Source organism: Phocoena sinus, chromosome 16 (genome assembly GCF_008692025.1).
Source record: "Phocoena sinus isolate mPhoSin1 chromosome 16, mPhoSin1.pri, whole genome shotgun sequence".
NCBI classification, from domain to species: domain Eukaryota; kingdom Metazoa; phylum Chordata; class Mammalia; order Artiodactyla; family Phocoenidae; genus Phocoena; species Phocoena sinus.
This window is the reverse complement of record NC_045778.1, coordinates 46,515,841-46,534,705: the sequence shown is the minus strand read 5'-3', so window position 1 is coordinate 46,534,705 and position 18,865 is coordinate 46,515,841. Positions and strand designations below refer to the sequence as shown.

Below are 18,865 nucleotides of genomic sequence, written 5' to 3'. Positions count from 1 at the left end.
TAGTTAAGAGGTTGGATTTTGAATCAGGCAAGACTGTGTGAAGCCCACAGCACAAGCAGAGCTGAGCTTCTGTCTCAGGTCTCCCTGAGCGACCTTTAGCCTATAGCAAAGCACCCAGTAAACAGTTGTGTTACCGGTTATTATTGCAGCTTCTCTGAGGCAGAATCATAACGCCAATACTACTTGAATACAAATATGAGAGCTCCAGACATTGGTAATTATCATAGCAAGCATGTCATGGGTATACAAACTACATATTCCTTTGTTAAAAATTCTGGCTTTAGGAAAGTCTTCACATTGAAGCTAAACTTTTCATACTTCAGGTTAAAACTGTTTTCTCTGTGCTGTCTTCAGTGGGCACGGAAAAATGCTGTCCATGGCTCTGAGCAGGGTAGTGCTTAAGATGATGTGAAATGGTGGAGTCCTCCTTGTTTTCTCTTTCCTAGGTTAGACTTTCCCTGTGGGCTTCATACTTTTCATCCCTGTGGGTTTCATCTACTTTTGGTCCTTTTCTGTTTTGTTTTGTTCTCAGTTTTCTCTAGAAGTGTAGAGCCCAGCGTTGGTCACTCTGACCCTGGCTAATATTAATTATGACCTGAAGTTGTACATCCTCCTTCACAGTCAGGGTCTGCGATGTGAAGACGCCTCCCCTGTGTGAGGCGATGCATGGTACTGAAACACTCATACTGTCTGCTTTACACTGTGCCATTTGGGGGGCAGCTGGTCATGGGAGTCCTGTTCATGCCTCCTTCGTTAGGTCCCCAACTCCACAACCTGGGGCCAGGAATGAACATACTGGACCAGTGACATGCAGGGCCCAGATGGTCTACAACAGGATTTTGCCCGTTCCCCAGTCCTCACTTACTCAACTTGTGTGCTAGCTAACATGGAGCATCGATCCTACTGGTTGTGCAGTATACGAGCTTCTTGAGAATAGAATTGATTTAATTATACAAATATTCCAGATTCTTCCCTCTGAGAAGTCCTTTTAATCTTTGACCTAATACATTTTTTTGTTTGTTTCTTTTCTTTTTTTTTTTTTTTTTGGCTGCACCCCAGAGCATGCAGGATCTTAGTTGCCTGACCAGGGATCAAATCCTTGCTCCTGCAGTGGAAGCGCAGAGTCTTAACGGCTGGACCACCAGGGAATTCCAATTTTTGTTTGTTTCTAGTAAGAACATCCTTTTCCATTTCCCCCACTACTTTTAAATACTTTTTGCTTGAGCCATGTGTATATTCCTGGATTCTTGAAATTGCTGGTCCCCTGTCTTGATGAAATATTTTGTTCTTTTATGAGCGTCACAGTTGATGTTAGTTTATGAGTGACTTTAACGGCATCCTCTTCCTAAAGAATTCTGATGAGTTTCTCACATCTTACTCTTACCCTTTTAATGCTGTTACAGGGTCATCATCTGTTGCCATTCTGGGCCTTTCCCTGGAAACACCAGTTATACTGTCAGTTTTTCAGTTAAATATGTTAAGTACTGCTTATAGAAAGCCTTTAAGCTCTTTGGCCCCACCCCTCACTGGCTGTGTGGCATGCGGGAGGCTGTTGACCCTCTCTGTCCCCTTGCTCATCTGCAGGGTAGACTGTTAACAGCTCCTACCTACAGAGGTGGTGTGAGCACTCAGTGAGATAGTGCGTGCTAAGTGCCCCTAGTGCTTAGCACATGTAAGCGCTCAGTAAACATTGTTATCATTGTAAAGGTTAGCACAGGTGCAGTGAGGATACTAAGGTCGAGGCACTAACCCAGCTTTGAATGGTGATCGTGACATATTTCCCAGAGGTTGTCAAGCCTCAGTGATTTAGTCAAGAGAAGAAAGGGAGGAAGGGGTCTTTCATGAAGGGGAAACGGCTCCTGGGTTTTCATTCACGGGACATAGCGTGTTGGGGAGGGTGATGGGGAAAGCTGAGCAGGGAGCAGGTCGCAGAGGTCTTTCTTTGGGAAGCCCAGGGGCTCTGACTCTATTCCTGAGAAAGGGGACCCACTTGATGAGAGTACTGGACACATGCTGACTTGAGGAAACAGAGCTCAGCAGGGTCCACACGGAGACGCTGAGACCTGAGAAGACTGATGTAAGAGTCCCCCGAGGACGGGGAGTGCCTGCACGGTGAGGCAGGCAAATGGACAGATAAACACTGCGTTTACATCAGATGCTCGCCTTTAAGTTCTAGGGGGCCTGGAGTAAAACCCAAGAGAGGTGTAACTTCCATGCACCGATTCCTTTAGAGAAAATGAATTAGATGGGCCGCAGTGTGCATGTCCAATATGGAGAAAGTCTGCTCAAGAAGTAGAAAGGGGTCGTCCCCCATTCTGCCTGGTGCGCCGTGTGGAAAGCTGCATGTGTGCACGCGCCCGTGGCTCAGATCCACTGGCTTGTGCAGGGAAAGGCCTAATCTCCATTTTCCTGTGATGGCAAACTCCTCTTTTCTCACAGCATGTGAGAAGAAAATACTATTCTTGTTTGCCAGTTTCCTTTTGATTAACTTTGTATCTGGGGTTGCAGGTTTTCTTTTGGACCATTTTTTCTCTGATTATTTTCTCACCAGTGGTTAGAAGTGGAAATGGAAATATGCCAGAAAATGATTTATATGAAAAGGAGTCTTCTCCTCACCCCTAAGTACATGCACATAAACAAGAAAAATAAAGAATAGCAACTAACTTTGGATTCTTTGGCTAGACTATAGTGTTTTATTTTGCCATTTGGAGGAAGAGTTATGGAAATAAAGGGAAATATATGTCAGAGTGATAGCCAGCTGGCTATCTGAAGTGAGTATCAGCTTTCCGGAAGGAATAGAGACACTTTCTTGTCATTTTATTTAGAATTGCCTGACTGCTAGAGAGCGTTTTTCTTGCCACAGTGCTGCAATAAAAGTAAACACATAACGTTTCTAAGAAACAGATTGTTAGTTTCTTTGAAATGTTTAAATAAAGAGCATTTGTTACATGCTCCAAGTATATGATTCTTAACTTCCCAATAGAGCAGCTCTGTGTCCCACAAGCATCACTTAGTGTTGAAGGCACCAAGAGAAACAGAGAGGTAACTGGTACTGGACTTGGCCCTCCTTCAGTAAACTAGAAAACTGGACAGTACACGAGCCAGTTACTGTCAGTCACGGGAAAACAGGCAGCCAGGACGTTGATCCTTGAGAGAAGAGAGTCACATGAGGTGAGACCCACATTTGTCCTAGTTTTCTGCTGGAGCATATTCCCTGTTCCCTGCATTCCCTTCCTGGGGTACCAGGAGGGGGAGCCTGTTACAGCACGGTGGGTCTCCAGAGTTCAGGGCTGCTGAAGAGGCTGGAATTTGTATGGCAGGCTACTGGGGAGGAGGGAACTATGAGAGGGGAACCCAGAAGCTGAGATGTGTATCCATACAGGGTGAGACCTAGCAGAGAGCAGCTGTTCCCAGGCAGGGAAGAGAATGGCCATAGCAAGGTTCATGCAGTATGGAGAGAAATGGAGAGTTCTGGGCTAGCCAGGGTGGAGAGACCTTGCTGAGCACCTTAACCATTCCGAGACACCGCAAAGACCATGCCTTATGATTAAGGGTCATGCATTAGGACCAAGGACATATCTCAAATAGACCTATCTTAACCAATTATTAAAACCAAGCCTGACGGAATTGAGAGGATCTGCCAGTAATTTAGTTGCCATCAGAACCAAACTGAACACCTCCCAGTTGTCAACCTTATAACAGAAAAACATGCAAAGAAGCAGGAAAATGTGACTCATTCAAAATGAAAAGTAATCAGTGGAACTAGACAATGCCTTTCAAACAGGGGTATCCTAGATCTTGGTCTGTATAACACCATTCTCCACTGAAAGGACCCAGGGCGTTTAGAGAAATGTCTGCATCTAGGGCAGAGACAGAGTAAGTACAAGATGAGCCTAGAACTTTTTTTTAATGTCAGAAAGTAAGGAAATAAAAGTATAAAAATAAAAAAAAATGATGGGGGCATGTCACAAAGGTAAAGGAGCCAGTTTAAAGGGTCGCCCACTGGCTAAATCTGAGACAGTTTGAGCACCAAAATTATTAAGTACAGTGATAAATTATAAATTGTTGAAAAAGTAGGACTTCATATATCCTTACTGATCATAAATTGACAAATAGATGAACAGATAGTGTAGACTGCTGAGTCCTGGATGGTAATGTGGAGGGAATGCTGGAGTTGGAACCATGAGCATGTTGTAGCCATGGTAGTAAAGTTCAGATCAGGCAAGGGTCACCAGTGGATGCTAAATCTAGGGGGACATTTTGATGAGGGACAAGATATTTGCATGGTCTTAAAGTGTCTCCCCACAGATTACTTATTAGATGTAAGGGAAAAAATAATAATTTTTCTTGGGAGAAATTGGACAGCACCTTGGCTGGGTGATCAAGATTTATATCGCCAGGGAGGGGCACATAGACTTCACATGCCTTCAGCTATGACACCAGGAGAAGGAAACTGTGTAGTTTTCTGCCTGATAATGCATAGGCTGAATTGAATCATGAGGAAATGTCAGACAAGTCAAAATGGTAATGTTTTATTAATATAAAAAAAGGGGAGGACTATATTCTTCTAAAGTGTCAGTGTCATAAAAGATAAAAAAGAGCTGTGTGTCGCAGATTAATGGCAGCTAAATATAATACCTTACCCTGGACTGGATTCTGAATTGGAGGAAAAAGAAATGCTATAAAACGCATTATTGGGTTAATTGAATATGGCGGTCAATTAAAGTGTTGTATCATTATTAAATTTACTAAGATCAATAACAACATTATGGTTTTGTAAGAATATCCCTATTCTTAGGAAATAAATTCTGAAGTTTTTAGAGCCATGATGTATGAAACTTATCTCCACGTGGCTCAGAAACAGAAAAATGTTAAGTGAGGAACTTCCCTGGCGGTCCAGTGGTTAAGACTCCGACCTTCCACGGCAGGGGGCACGGGTTCGATCCCTGGTCAGGGACCTAGGATAATGCATGCCGTGCAGCCAAAAAAAAAGCTTAAAAAACAAATGTTGAGTGAATGTGTGTGTCTGTAGAGAGAGAGTGAATGATTAAGTATGTACGTTAAATGTTATTAGCAGGTGAACACGGATAAAGAGTACATGGCAGTCTTTGTACTATTATTATTCTACAACTTTTCTCTAAATTTGAAATTATTTTCAAAAAAGAGAGAGAGAGAGAGAGAGAGAGAGAGAAATAAAGCCCAGCAACTATAACTATGACTTAAAGAGAAAAGGAGGGTATGTGGAAAAGATACATGTGTTTCTTAACTAACTTGGTATGGATTTTCTACCCTCTGTGTTGTCTCTGGTAAATAAACGTTTAATCCTATGGCAGTGTCTTTGTCATTCAGGAGGCAAAGCCGTTTCTATATCTGTTGCTTAAGACACTATATCTAGTGGAAGAAGAAATAATAATACTGCTTTTCAAATTGAAACCATTATATCATTTGGTGCCGTGGAAGAGTTTGGAATAAGGAGTCACAGAAGTGGTTCGAATTCCTCCTCTGATGCTTGCTGGCTGGATGATCACTGGAAAGTTCCCTAACCTTTGGGAAATTTGGCTGCTGCATTTTAAGATAATACTTGCCTAGTTTCAATATCTTACAGCTCAAATGAGAAAATGCATGTGAAATCTCTTTGTAAATAATGATGATTTCTTCTACAAACATTAAATTACTATTAATAGTTTTAGTTAAAGAAGAAAATTGGCTTAGACCAAGGTAGAGACTTTCCTTAATTCAGGTGGCTTTTTTTCCTTTTAAATGTCAAGATTGATTATACGAGAGAGTTTCTTTCCGCTTGGACCCTCGGTTCCTTCTGGTTGCCTCCTTTCTAATTTCCTGCCTTTATTATTCCAGGCAAAGCTGCAGTGACCGAAGGAGTTGTGGATTTTCTGAATTTCAAGAACAGTGAAGTAGGAGATAGCAGAGAGTGTATAAAAGAACACGTAAGTCAAACTCAGTGTTTCATCCATTCTCAAACATCTTATGGATCTGAAGTTCCTCAGGATCTCTCCTGCTTTGTTCTGAGATTGTGCGTGAGGCTCTGAAGGATGGAGGGATCTTTGAGGTCTTCAGCTTGCCCCAGGTCAAAATCAGCCAAGGAAAGGCCAGTGTGGTTTGGGGAAGGAAGGAGAAAGGATTGAAGAGGCCAGCTTCCTCATTGGAAGAGGAAGGCAACACAGGCCAGGGTGGGAGAAATGCGTAAAACAAAGGGCACAGGAAACAGTCTGCCTGAGTCACTGGAAATGACAGAAAAGGGCCCTGCCAGATCTGAAGTTACATAAACCAGGGAGGAAGGCTCCAGGGAGGCCTGGGGGAGTCATTTCCTTTACTCTGGAATTGCTTTTGATTGAGACTCCTTATCTGGGAAGATTACAGGTATTAGGTCTTCCCCTTCTCTGGAGTTGAAGAGTCTAGGCCAGTGCTTCTCAGAGAATCAATCTGAGATGAGATGAAGAGCTTGTCCTAGAACATAAACCTGGAAACTTCTTCACTGAGAAAGTCTTGCTACCAAAAGTAAAATTCAGCTGAATTAAACAGTGTTCTTAATGTTGATAGTTGATTTCCATTCTGGAACATAATTACTATGCCCATGTATATATCCAAACAATACATTGCCTAGTTTTACTTGTTTTTAGGCTTGATAAGAATGGTATATTGCATGTAATATTCTGCAGCTTTCATTTTTTTTTCACTCAGTTGAATTAAGATTCATTTGTTACATTAATGGTACTAAATTAATTTTTATTGTTAAATAAAATTCTATTCTGAAAATCTATCATAGTTTATCTGTTGCTCCATTTCCTTCCAACATGTGGTATTTTGTTGCCGTTCTAGTGAGTATAAAACAGTATATCATGTGGTCTTAATTTACATTTTCCTAATTAATGGTGAGATTGAGCATCTTTTTTTTTTTAAGTGTCCTTTGGAGAACAGCATTTATGTAGAGAAACTTTTCAGTCTTTTCTTGCATGGCTAGTGCAGTTTTGTTTGTTTCTGTTTTTTTTTTTTTTTTTGGTTTTTGAAATGTCGTCTAACAGTCTCTCTTTTAACTATGTTGCAATTTCATTGCTAACCTTCATTCTCTTTGAAGTTTTTGTTGATTTGTGTTCTCATTCAGTATTTTTTCTCTGTTCATTTGGAAATTATGCATTTTCTTTCTATTCTTCTAATGATTACCCTGAAAGTACACTGTGTACACTTAATAGTTTTAAAGTCAATCAGTAGTTAAGGTCTTCTTATCCCCTTCCAGAATAATACAAAACTCATAGGACACCTAATGAAGACTGTGTTCTTCTGTACTTATGTGTTCTTTTCATCAGTTCTGTTATATGTTTCACCATACAAATTAGACAATTGTTAGTAGAGATAGTATTTGTTTCACTTTATCTCTGTGTTTACTATATCTTGCTTCTCTTCCCTTCTTCTATCCTTTGCCTTTTCTCTGGTGAGATTTGCCTTCTTTAGAATTTTCTTTCCTTAAAATCTTTTGGTGGTAACTTCTCTCAGTTTTGATTTATGTTAGAATGTCTTTATTTCGCTCTCAGAGTTCTTAGCTGACAGTTATTTTTCTCCCAGCATTGTGAGTGTATAATATACCATTCCACTGTCTTATGGCTTTCAGTTTTGCTGTTAAATCTGTTAATCTTTCATTTGCCATTCTTTAGTAGATGATTTGGCTTACTTATTTGTTGTTGGATTACTGCAGTTTCACCACAACATGTTTATGTACAGCTTCCTGTTTATATTTGTTGTGATTTATGTATCTGTGAGTTCATATCATTCATCAGCTCTGAAAATTTCTCAGCTATTAATGCTTTGAATACTGTCTCTCCTACATTTTCTCTGTTGTCTCCTTCTGGTTTTGATTAAATAGATGTTAGGACTTCTCTTTATTCTTCATGTCTTTTAATTCATATTGGATATCTTCTTCCTTGTCTTTCTCTGCTTCATTTGGGTAATTTCTTAAGATTTAGCTTTCAGTCCAGTAATTCTCTCTTCAGCTATGTTGAATCTTTTATTTAACCCATCCACTGAGTTTTTAATTTCAGTGATTATATTTCTTCATTTCTAAAGGTTCTTCTTCTGCTGCAAACCTGTGTGAATATTTTTTTGATGGTGTCTTTTTGCTTACTCATTTTCTTTTTACTCCATCTTTCATCTCTTTAAATAGCACCTAACTGAGCTATTTCATATTCTGTATTTGATAATGCCAGTATCTGAAATCTTTGGTGGTCTAAATCTGTTTCTGTGGCTTGTTTCCTAGTGTGCATGGTGAATTTTAATTATATATTTGTTTGATAATTATATCTTATTTGATATAAATTTTATTGGCTTTTTTGATAATTATATCTTGGAATCTTGAGATCTTACTTCGTGAAATTTGTGTTTGTACTAGGAGCCAGGAGGATGCTACAGGACCAGGACCACTTTTGTTCCCTTTGGAATTCCTGGTTTCAGGTTGGGCTTTCCCCACCTGGCTGAAAGCTAAAGGTCTAGATGCCCTGTTCATTTCATTGCTGGTATTTGTAGTTGTCTCCAGGGTGACTGCTGCTCTCTTCTTTGCTCAGGTTTCAGTGCACTGTTCTTACCATAACCTCTTGGGATTTGTTTCTCTACCTGGAGCTACCCAATGTGTTAGAAAGTTTTTTTTTTTTTTTTTTGCCGTACACGGGCCTCTCACTGTTGTGGCCTCTCCCTTTTGCGGAGCACAGGCTCCGGACGCGCATGCTCAGCGGCCATTGCCCACGGGCCCAGCTGCTCTGCGGCATGTGGGATCTTCCCGGACCGGGACACGAACCCGCGTCCCCTGCATCAGCAGGCAGACTCTCAACCACTGCACCACCAGGGAAGCCCTATCAATTTTCTTAAATCCTTTAAACTTTACATGGTAAATTACTTTATTTCACCAAGGGACTGGAAAATAATGAAATACTGATCTCTTTGAAAGCCAGGTAAACCACATCTGTATTCATATCACATACTCTGTCCTTCCACTTTTGCCTGGGTTCTATTTCTAGTGGATCCATTGAATATTTACTTCTTGGAAGTTGGAAGAAGACAGTATTCACTACTTTTAGAATAACTCATAAGAACAGAGTTCTAGTCTATTTTCTGTTAAAGTGTCATTTTTCTTTCTGTCCGGTATCTTAGATAATGTGGATCTCTGCCTGCAGATGGAGAGTAGAGAAAATAGATGTTTGCTGTTGTGAATAAGGGGCATCATCTCTGTAAACTCCATGACCTTACATTCTATATCCCCTTAATGGACATAGAGAGCAGCTTGAAGTTTTTGGTCTATAAAATGTTAACTTGCCTTGTGCTTTGGCACATGAAAAAAAAATTATTTCAAAATAGATGTCAACTGAGAATGCTGATTTAATAGTTTTTTAGTCATTCTGCAGCAGAAACATCACCTGTAGGCAATCATACCTTTTCAGAGGCTACACAGATTTGACAGGGGTGTGTGGATTAGGATTTTGTGATGACAGTGATATGTTAGGAATGTTTCTAATCTTCAAAATCTTTGTAGGTTACAGGTTGGATTTTTGTAATACTAGTGTAATCCTAGAAAAAGCAGGCAGTGAAAACATTCCCAGGGAATGCTGAGCTCTGTGACTAGAGATTCTTTGAGGAACTGCCTTCTGTTGGACCCATACTTACACTTGGAAGATATAAATACCAGATAATTCTGTGGCTTTTCCTCCCTTGGATAACAAATTCTAATGAGTGGTTACTTACTCTGTGTCCTCATATGCTTGGGTTATTGGCTGGCAGTTCAGGTACTACTGCTGGTTTGGCTTAGTTAGCTGAGCAGTCTAGAAACTTCAGCTGGAGAGCTGGGAAAGAGATGAAGTAGAACTGGAGAAGTTTACCAGGTAAAGCCAGTGGTTCCTGAGGAGGCCCTGCCCGGCCTTCTAGTCTGGAGAGCCATCATTCACAAGTGCACACTGCATGGGTCTGATTACCACCACCCCCAGTTCTGTGGCCTGGGTCAGGCAGGTCATTTGGTAGAGCAAGAACTGGTCCTTTGAGCCTCCCAGTTTTCCTCTTTTAACTGTAAATATGTATTCCCTTGAAGGTTGTGATTTGGGTCATTAGCTTGATTTTAACACAGTTCACCTGAGTGTAGTTTCTTTCCTGCTGCAAAATTGTGGCTCTGGTCGTATCAAAAGGGTGCAGAGGGACAGCCCAAGAACGTGGTCTTTCAGGTGTCCTTTTCAGTTAGGCCGTCAAAACTGGGGGCTTGGCAGACATTGTCGAGACGAGTGACCATAAATCTGAGTTTGGTCACCAGGCCCCGTCACGTGATCCAGAGCTGTGTTTTGTTTCACACGCTCCCTGGGTCTCATGAGCTATGGTCCTGATCATGCTCCTCTAGATGAAGAACAGTTACCTCTCTCAGGCTCGGCACCGGAATACTTGGCCATTTGTAACATTTTCCTGCTTTCTCACGTGGCATCGTAAATTTGTGTATTTCTAAAGAAGGTTTTGAAAAGTAAGATTGTTTTAAAAACCTTCTCCTCCAACCTGCCTTCCCTGTTGCTCACCAAGTTCGCATCTGAATGCTTGTTGTCACGCCCTTTGTCTGATGCCTGCAAACATGCTCACAAAAATAATTTTTATTTGCCTTTGTCTCAGTCCGGGTGTTCGGGGTGGGAAGCACGGCATAGAGGGAGCCGTATGAGGTTCATCGGTAGCCGGAACACCTGGCTTCAAGTTGAATGTCTGTTTACAGGCTGTTCGGCTTTGGTTAATCACTGAGCTTTTCTGTGTTTTAGTTTTCCCACCTAATCTATTCATATGCTGGAGCAATTGGTTCTCAAATGTTTTGGTGTAAGGACCCTTTATACTCTTAAAAATGACTGAGGGACCCAAAGAGCTTTGCTTGTATGAGTTGTAGCTAGCATTCTGTGGCAGGCAGAGAAATAGCCCCCAAAGATGTCTATATTCCTAATCCCCAGAACAGATGCATATGTTACTTTACATGGCAAAAGAGACTGTATGTGTGATCATTAAGGATCTCGAGGTGAGGAGACTATCCTAGATTATCCAAGTGGACTCAGGTGTAATCAAATGAGTCCTTTTGAGGGAGGCAGTGATCTCCGAGAGACAGCAGTGAGAGGTGGCTTGAAGCGAGATCTTTGTTCCCGGCCCAGGAATTGAACCTGGGTAGCCTGGATGAAAAGCAGAATCCTAGCTGCTGGTCCACCAGGGGCTAGAGGCTAGAAGCAAAATTCTCCTGGCCCTTTCCCCCATTGAAAAATGCATTTCTCAAGGAGGCAAAAATTGTAAAAACAGGTAAAAAGTTTATTATTAGAGACATAGCGCAACAACAAGTGGGACAGCACGCAGAGAAACAAGTTTGTTTAGTTAAGACAGAAGCAAGGCAGAGATGCACACCCGGAGAGAAAGGGTGTGGGCGTCCGTCCTAATAAGGAGTAACGAAGTGAAGAGGCGGTTAAGTCACTTATATAGGTCAGTTCTTCTGGGTCTTTGTTTACCTTTGGCCAATTATCTGGTTTCTTTTTCCACCTGACCCGCCCTAGCCTCCCCAACATGCGTGCACAACTTTTTTCCAAGATGGATTCCAGCCCAGAGGCTTGTGGGGGGCCTTGGCATCACATATTATGGGGTGGTGCCCCCTCCTTTTTGACCCCCAAGGAGCCTTTATGCACAGGTGCAGTGTCTCTCTGGCCCCAAAGATGGGAAATATGTGACCTGTTGGTCCTTTACGCAAACAAGGGTTAGCCCCTCTCTGTCCCTGCCATGACTGTTACCTTAAAGCAGGGGTCCCCAGCCCCCCGGGCCGCACAGCAGGAGGTGAGCTGCGGGCGAGCGATGCTTCACCTGCTGCTCCGCCTTCCTCCCCATCGTGGCCTCCAGAAGCTGGAAAAGGCAAGGGACACATTCTCCCCTGCTTCAGGAGGAACTCAGCCCTGCTAACGTCTTCATTTTAGCCCTGGAAGGCCCGTTTTTAGACTTCTGACCTCCAGAACTATAATTTGTGTCATTTTAAGCTACCTATTTGTAGTGATTTGTTATAGCAGCAATAGGAAAATAATGCAAATATTTTGTTAGAAATTAAAAGTGAGAAATTTTAAAAATATTAATTTATTTTAAAATAATAAACGATCACAGGTTAGCATAAATTACTTTTTTGGGGGGAAAATAACTATTTTCCAACTATTAGTGAGAAGACTACCACTGCTGTACATTTTTATAAATCTCTTTTAATGTCTGGCTTCATAGAAAGTACCTGGATTCTCGAATTAGCTTCTGCATTCAGTCTGTTGTGGCATAATGTGTCATGTACCCTCTGAAAAACTCCCCCGATACTCACAGAGAAAGAACATTAGAAAGGCAAATATCATCTTAATATTATTATAAAAAATAGTTTTGGCCTCATGGATTACCTAGAAGATAGGCCTCTTGGGGGGACCCCACTTGGAGAACTTCTGGGCTAGAACATAGCCACATGGCCACACCTAGCTGCAAGAGAGTCTGTGAATTGCTTCTTATTCTAGGGGCCAATTTTAAAAACTGAGGGTTCTGTTATTAAGGAAGAAAGGGAGAATGGATATTAAGAGACATTTTGAAATTTCAGATTCTTTTTTTTATGTATTATTTTATTTTATTTTATTTTTTTGAGCGTGTTGGGTCTTTGTTGCTGCCCGCGGGCTTTCTCTAGTTGCAGCGAGTGGGGGCTACTCTTCGTTGCGGTGCACGGGCTTCTCATTGCAGTGGCTTCTCTTGTTGCACAGCACAGGCTCTAGGTGTGCGGGCTTCAGTAGTTGTGGCACGTGGGCTCAGTAGTTGTGGCTCGCCGGCTCTAGAGCGCAGGCTCAGTAGTTGTGGTGCACGGGCTTAGTTGCTCTGCGGCATGTGGGATCATCCTGGACCAGGGCTCGAACCTGTGTCCCCCGCATTGGCAGGCAGATTCTTAACCACTGCGCCACCAGGGAAGCCCTCAAATTCTTATTATATCAAAGTTTGGTACCCATGGTGGGTAGACAATTGCCAAAATGTTGGTTTCCCTTCTCCTTGTCCTCACATTAGCTAGGAAAAATGGGCATTTCACTTAGACTGCATCCTTTAGAAATACCTATGAAAGGGACTTCCCTGGCGGTGCAGTGGTTAAGAATCTGCCTGCCAGTGCAGGGGACATGGGTTCGTGCCCTGATCTGGGAAGATCCCACATGCCACGGAGCAACTAAGCCCGTGCGCCACAACTACTGAGCCTGTGTTCTAGAGCCCACGAGCCACAACTGCTGAGCCCGCGTGCCACAACTACTGAAGCCTGAGTGCCTAGAGCCTGTGCTCTGCAATGAGAAGCCACTGCAATGAGAAGCCCCCGGATTGCAACAAAGAGTAGCCCCCGCTCGCCGCAACTAGAGAAAGCCCACGCAGCAACGAAGACCCAACGCAGCCAAAAATAAATAAATTAATTAAAAAAAAAAAAAAAAGAAAGAAATACCTATGATGGAACACAGTGGCATATAGGTGGAGTCATAACTGCAGAGAATTGCATTTTTAGCATTTGTAGGTTAATTATATGAAATATCTTTTGTTTGGTGCTCACAGGCAGCTTTTTGATGTCATGTTTGGGTCTTTTGAACTTAACAATGTGCTTCCTTTCCTTGGGTAGGAGTACAGTTGGAAGTGAAATGCGATTTCAGCCCAGCTTTGATTCATAGTTGTTCTTTATGGGCTTGAAAGTACAAGGGGAGTGACATTTCCTCTTGGTCATTTTGTAAACAGTTCCCACTTCTCCCTGGCAGCATCCTGTTGCTGAAGAATAACCCAGTTCCAATTTACGATGTGAAAGAGCAGTTAGGAATATTTGTGCTAAAGAGCTTATAGTTTAAAAAAATGTATATAAATACAATAAAACTGTTGGGGCTTAAGTGGCATGATTTGGAGCTTAATATAAAGCTTAATACTGATCTCATTTATTGATGGTATGCATTTAATGCATTTTTAGTGCTATCCTCATCTTTAAATCAATTATTGTAATAGCTTTTGGGTGAATGAGGACTTAGGAGATATTTTAACGTCCCACATATGGTTATTTCAGCCTCTGAGGTGGGAGAAGCCTTTGTGTCTTTCACAGCGTTGATTGTCTGTTTTCTGACTGAACTGATTGAGAAGGGAGTTTTGGGTTTGGGATGGGAGTGGGTTGGAGAAGAAGCAGAGAAGGTAAATTTAGAGGCTCAAGCACTTGGGGAAAACGTGTGCCTGGTTGGAGGCCACGCTGGGGTGAGTACTGTGGACAAGAAGAATGTCGCCTGCCATTTTATTAAACAAAGGATGTTGTGGCCATAAAGCCATTGGCCACTGCAGCTGCCCAGACCTCGTACCCTGAGGGGAACTCAGGATGGAAAAACACAGGCTGCCAGCCATCAAGCCACCAGCCACCAGGGTGCAGTTACCACCATGGTGCACCCTGAAGGGAATTCAGGATGCAAAAGAATAGGAACTGGCCCTAGATAGTCAAGATGCATATCAAAGGAATGATTTCAATAAGCCCAGACTCTTGCATCTTCCTCATGTGTAAATTAACCTGAGATGTCTGATTTTTGTGATTAGTGTAATCTTTTGATGTTCAACTAGAATTTTTTTTTTTTTTCAGTAAAAATTCCTGTATCTTCTGGCTCCTCCCTTGCCTCTTTGAACGAGTTCCTCAGAGCTATCTGCGAGGCTGCCATCCCGGGCTATAGTCCTCAGTAAGGTTTCTGGATAAAACATAATTCTCAACTTTTAGGCTGTGCATTTTTTTTCAGTTGATAGTACTCTGGGGGCCAGAGAGGGTCATTGCAGTGTCTGGTGACCTTTCTGAACTGGAGCTGAGAAGGGCTGTTTTCCTCACTTTGCTGTCTTCCCCAGAGGCCCCTGAAAACCACCCAGTGGTTGCCAGTTTCTGTAGTACCTTGTGGTATACAGTGTTACCAGGAATTGGGTTGAAACCCTGGTTAACACAGAGAGTGCAAACAATTTTTTGTAACCTGAACTTGCGGGACCGAGACCTGCCAGTACTAAGCATCCTGCATCTGGGGAGCTCAAAGTTTTTAGCAACTAGCATCGTAATGGTAGCACTTATTACCCATATATGAGCATAATAGAAAAATTGTAAGCAAAACTGGTAAGAAGGGTATCCCTATTAGTTTTTGAATATATTTCACATCCTCACCTGGTGACTCTCCGAGCTGGCTGCCCCTGAGAAGCGTGGCTGCCCGTGGTGCCCTTCCCTCTTTAGGGGGTTTACGCTCATGTCCACTCCACATATCACCCTGGTCTGCCTTGGGGTGGCAGAGGTCAAGGTGCTGGTTAAGAGAAAGTCTTGGTTAAAAGCCATGTGGTCATTCATTGCAGCAGCTAGTGATTTTGCAAACATGGGCTAGAATAGTTTCTGATACTTTAAAATAAGCCCAAAACAACTGTTTTAAGATTGCAAAACAGTGAGTGTGTTGATTTGTCAGTTCCTGCATTTACTAATCACTGAATGTAAACAATTTCTCTGTGTAAGAGGCTCCACTAGTGCAGGGCCAAGAGCAGTGCCTTATTGTATTTTCTCATCAGCTCTTTAGTGGGCCTGGAGACTTCCTGGCCTCTTGGCTGGCTCAGGAGGCATTTCAGGATTGTAGCCAGCACTCCTAGGCCTTCAGACACAGGTCATTGCCTTTTGCACAGACGGCCCCAGGGTGTTTTGGAAGCCATGTGTGACTTTAAGGAAAAGATTAGAGTCTCTCTGGAAAGAGGCAGAGCATGTATATGAACTAGCTGCTTTGGGGAATTTTTTTTTTTTTTTTAAACATCTTTATTGGGGTATAATTGCTTTACAATGGTGTGTTAGTTTCGGCTTTATAACAAAGTGAATCAGCTATACATATACATATGTTCCCATATGTCTTCCCTCTTGCGTCTCCCTCCCTCCCACTCTCCCCATCCCACCCTTCCAGGCTGTCACAAAGCACCGAGCTAATATCCCTGTGCCTTGCGGCTGCTTCCCCCCAGCTATCTACCTTACTACGTTTGTTAGTGTGTATATGTCCATGACTCTCTCTCGCCCTGTCAAAACTCACCCTTCCCCCTCCCCATATCCTCAAGTCCGTTCTCCAGTAGGTCTGCGTCTTTATTCCTGTCTTACCCCTAGGTTCTTCATGACATTTTTTTCCCTTAAATTCCATATATATGTGTTAGCATACGGTATTTGTCTTTTTCTTTCTGACTTACTTCACTCTGTATGACAGACTCTAGGTCTATCCATCTCATTACAAATAGCTCAATTTCATTTCTTTTTAAGGCTGAGTAATATTCCATTGTGTATATGTGCCACATCTTCTTTATCCATTCGTCCGATGATGGGCGCTTAGGTTGTTTCCATCACCGGGCTATTGTAAATAGAGCTGCAATGAACATTTTGGTACATGACTCTTTTTTTTTTTTTTTTTTTTTTTTTAAACATCTTTATTGGGGTATAATTGCTTTACAATGGTGTGTTAGTTTCTGCTTTATAACAAAGTGAATCAGCTATACATATACATATGTTCCCATATGTCTTCCCTCTTGCGTCTCCCTCCCTCCCACTCTCCCCATCCCACCCTTCCAGGCTGTCACAAAGCACCGAGCTAATATCCCTGTGCCTTGCGGCTGCTTCCCCCCAGCTATCTACCTTACTACGTTTGTTAGTGTGTATATGTCCATGACTCTCTCTCGCCCTATCAAAACTCACCCCTCCCCCTCCCCATACCCTCAAGTCCGTTCTCCAGTAGGTCTGCGTCTTTATTCCTATCTTACCCCTAGGTTCTTCATGACATTTTTTTCCCTTAAATTCCATATATATGTGTTAGCATACGGTATTTGTCTTTTTCTTTCTGACTTACTTCACTCTGTATGACAGACTCTAGGTCTATCCATCTCATTACAAATAGCTCAATTTCATTTCTTTTTAAGGCTGAGTAATATTCCATTGTGTATATGTGCCACATCTTCTTTATCCACTCATCCGATGATGGGCGCTTAGGTTGTTTCCATGTCCTGGCTATTGTAAATAGAGCTGCAATGAACATTTTGGTACATGACTCTTTTTGAATTTTGGTTTTCTCAGGGTATATGCCAAGTAGTGGGATTGCTGGGTCATATGGTAATTCTATCTGTAGTTTTTTTTTTTTTTTTTTTTTTTTTTTTTTTTTTTTTTGCGGTACGCGGGCCTCTCACTGTTGTGGCCTCCCGCTATTGTGGCCTCTCGCGTTGCGGAGGACAGGCTCCGGACGCGCAGGCTCAGCGGCCATGGCCCACGGGCCCACGGGCCCAGCCGCTCCGCGGCATGTGGGATCATCCCAGACCGGGGCACGAACCCGCGTCCCCTGCACGGCAGGCGGACTCCCAATCACTGCGCCACCAGGGAAGCCCTATCTGTAGTTTTTTAAGGAACCTCCATACTGTTCTCCACAGTGGCTGAACCAATTCACATTCCCACCAGCAGTGCAAGAGTGTCCCCTTTTCTCCACACCCTCTCCAGCATTTATTGTTTCTAGATTTTTTGATGATGGCCATTCTGACTGGTGTGAGATGATATCTCATTGTAGTTTTGATTTGCATTTCTCTAATGATTAATGATGTTGAGCATTCTTTCATGTGTTTGTTGGCATTCTGTATATCTTCTTTGGAGAAATGTCTATTTAGGTCTTCTGCCCATTTTTGGATGGGGTTGTTTGTTTTTTTGTTATTGAGCTGCATGAGCTGCTTGTAAATTTTGGAGATTAATCCTTTGTCAGTTGCTTCATTTGCAAATGTTTTCTCCCATTCTGAGGGTTGTCTTTTGGTCTTGGTTATGGTTTCCTTTGCTGTGCAAAAGCTTTGACGTTTCATTAGGTCCCATTTGTTTATTTTTGTTTTTATTTCCATTACTCTAGGAGGTGGGTCAGAAAGGATCTTGCTGTGATTTATGTCATAGAGTGTTCTTCCTATGTTTTCTTCTAAGAGTTTGATAGTTTCTGGCCTTACATTTAGGTCTTTAATCCATTTTGAGCTTATTTTTGTGTATGGTGTTAGGGAGTGATCTAATCTCATACTTTTACATGTACCTGTCCAGTTTTCCCAGCACCATTTATTGAAGAGGCTGTCCTTTCTCCACTGTACATTCCTGCCTCCTTTATCAAAGATAAGGTGTCCATATGTGCGTGGGTTTATCTCTGGGCTTTCTATCCTGTTCCACTGATCTATCTTTCTGTTTTTGTGCCAGTACCATACTGTCTTGATTACTGTTGCTTTGTAATATAGTCTGAAGTCAGGGAGCCTGATTCCTCCAGCTCCTTTTTTCGTTCTCAAGATTGCTTTGGCTATTCGGGGTCTTTTGTGTTTCCATACAAATTGCGAAATTTTTTGTTCTAGTTCTCTGAAAAATGCCAGTGGTAGTTTGATAGGGATTGCATTGAATCTGTAGATTGCTTTGGGTAGTAGAGTCATTTTCACAATGTTGATTCTTCCCATCCAAGAACATGGTATATCTCTCCATCTATTTGTATCATCTTTAATTTCTTTCATCAGTGTCTTATAATTTTCTGCATACAGGTCTTTCGTCTCCTTAGGTAGGTTTATTCCTAGATATTTTATTCTTTTTGTTGCAATGGTAAATGGGAGTGTTTTCTTGATTTCACTTTCAGATTTTTCATCATTAGTATATAGGAATGCCAGAGATTTCTGTGCATTAATTTTGTATCCTGCTACTTTACCAAATTCATTGATTAGCTCTAGTAGTTTTCTGGTAGCATCTTTAGGATTCTCTATGTATAGTATCATGTCATCTGCAAACAGTGACAGCTTTACTTCTTCTTTTCCGATTTGGATTCCTTTTATTTCCTTT

The 18,865-nt window shown here is 42.0% G+C and overlaps 1 protein-coding gene across 5 annotated transcripts in view; it reads left to right on the top strand.

The window, feature by feature from the left end:
• Positions 1-18,865, top strand: part of SGMS1 (sphingomyelin synthase 1) — a 297,752-nt gene that overhangs the window by 85,606 nt on the left and 193,281 nt on the right. For 4 of the 5 annotated variants that reach the window (XM_032608556.1, XM_032608552.1, XM_032608554.1 and 1 more), the window contains one exon: positions 5,857-5,945. The exons of the other annotated variant lie outside the window; for it this stretch is intronic. The gene's annotated coding sequence lies outside the window, so the exon portion shown is untranslated. The remainder of the gene's footprint in view (positions 1-5,856; positions 5,946-18,865) is intronic. 5 annotated transcript variants of the gene reach the window in all.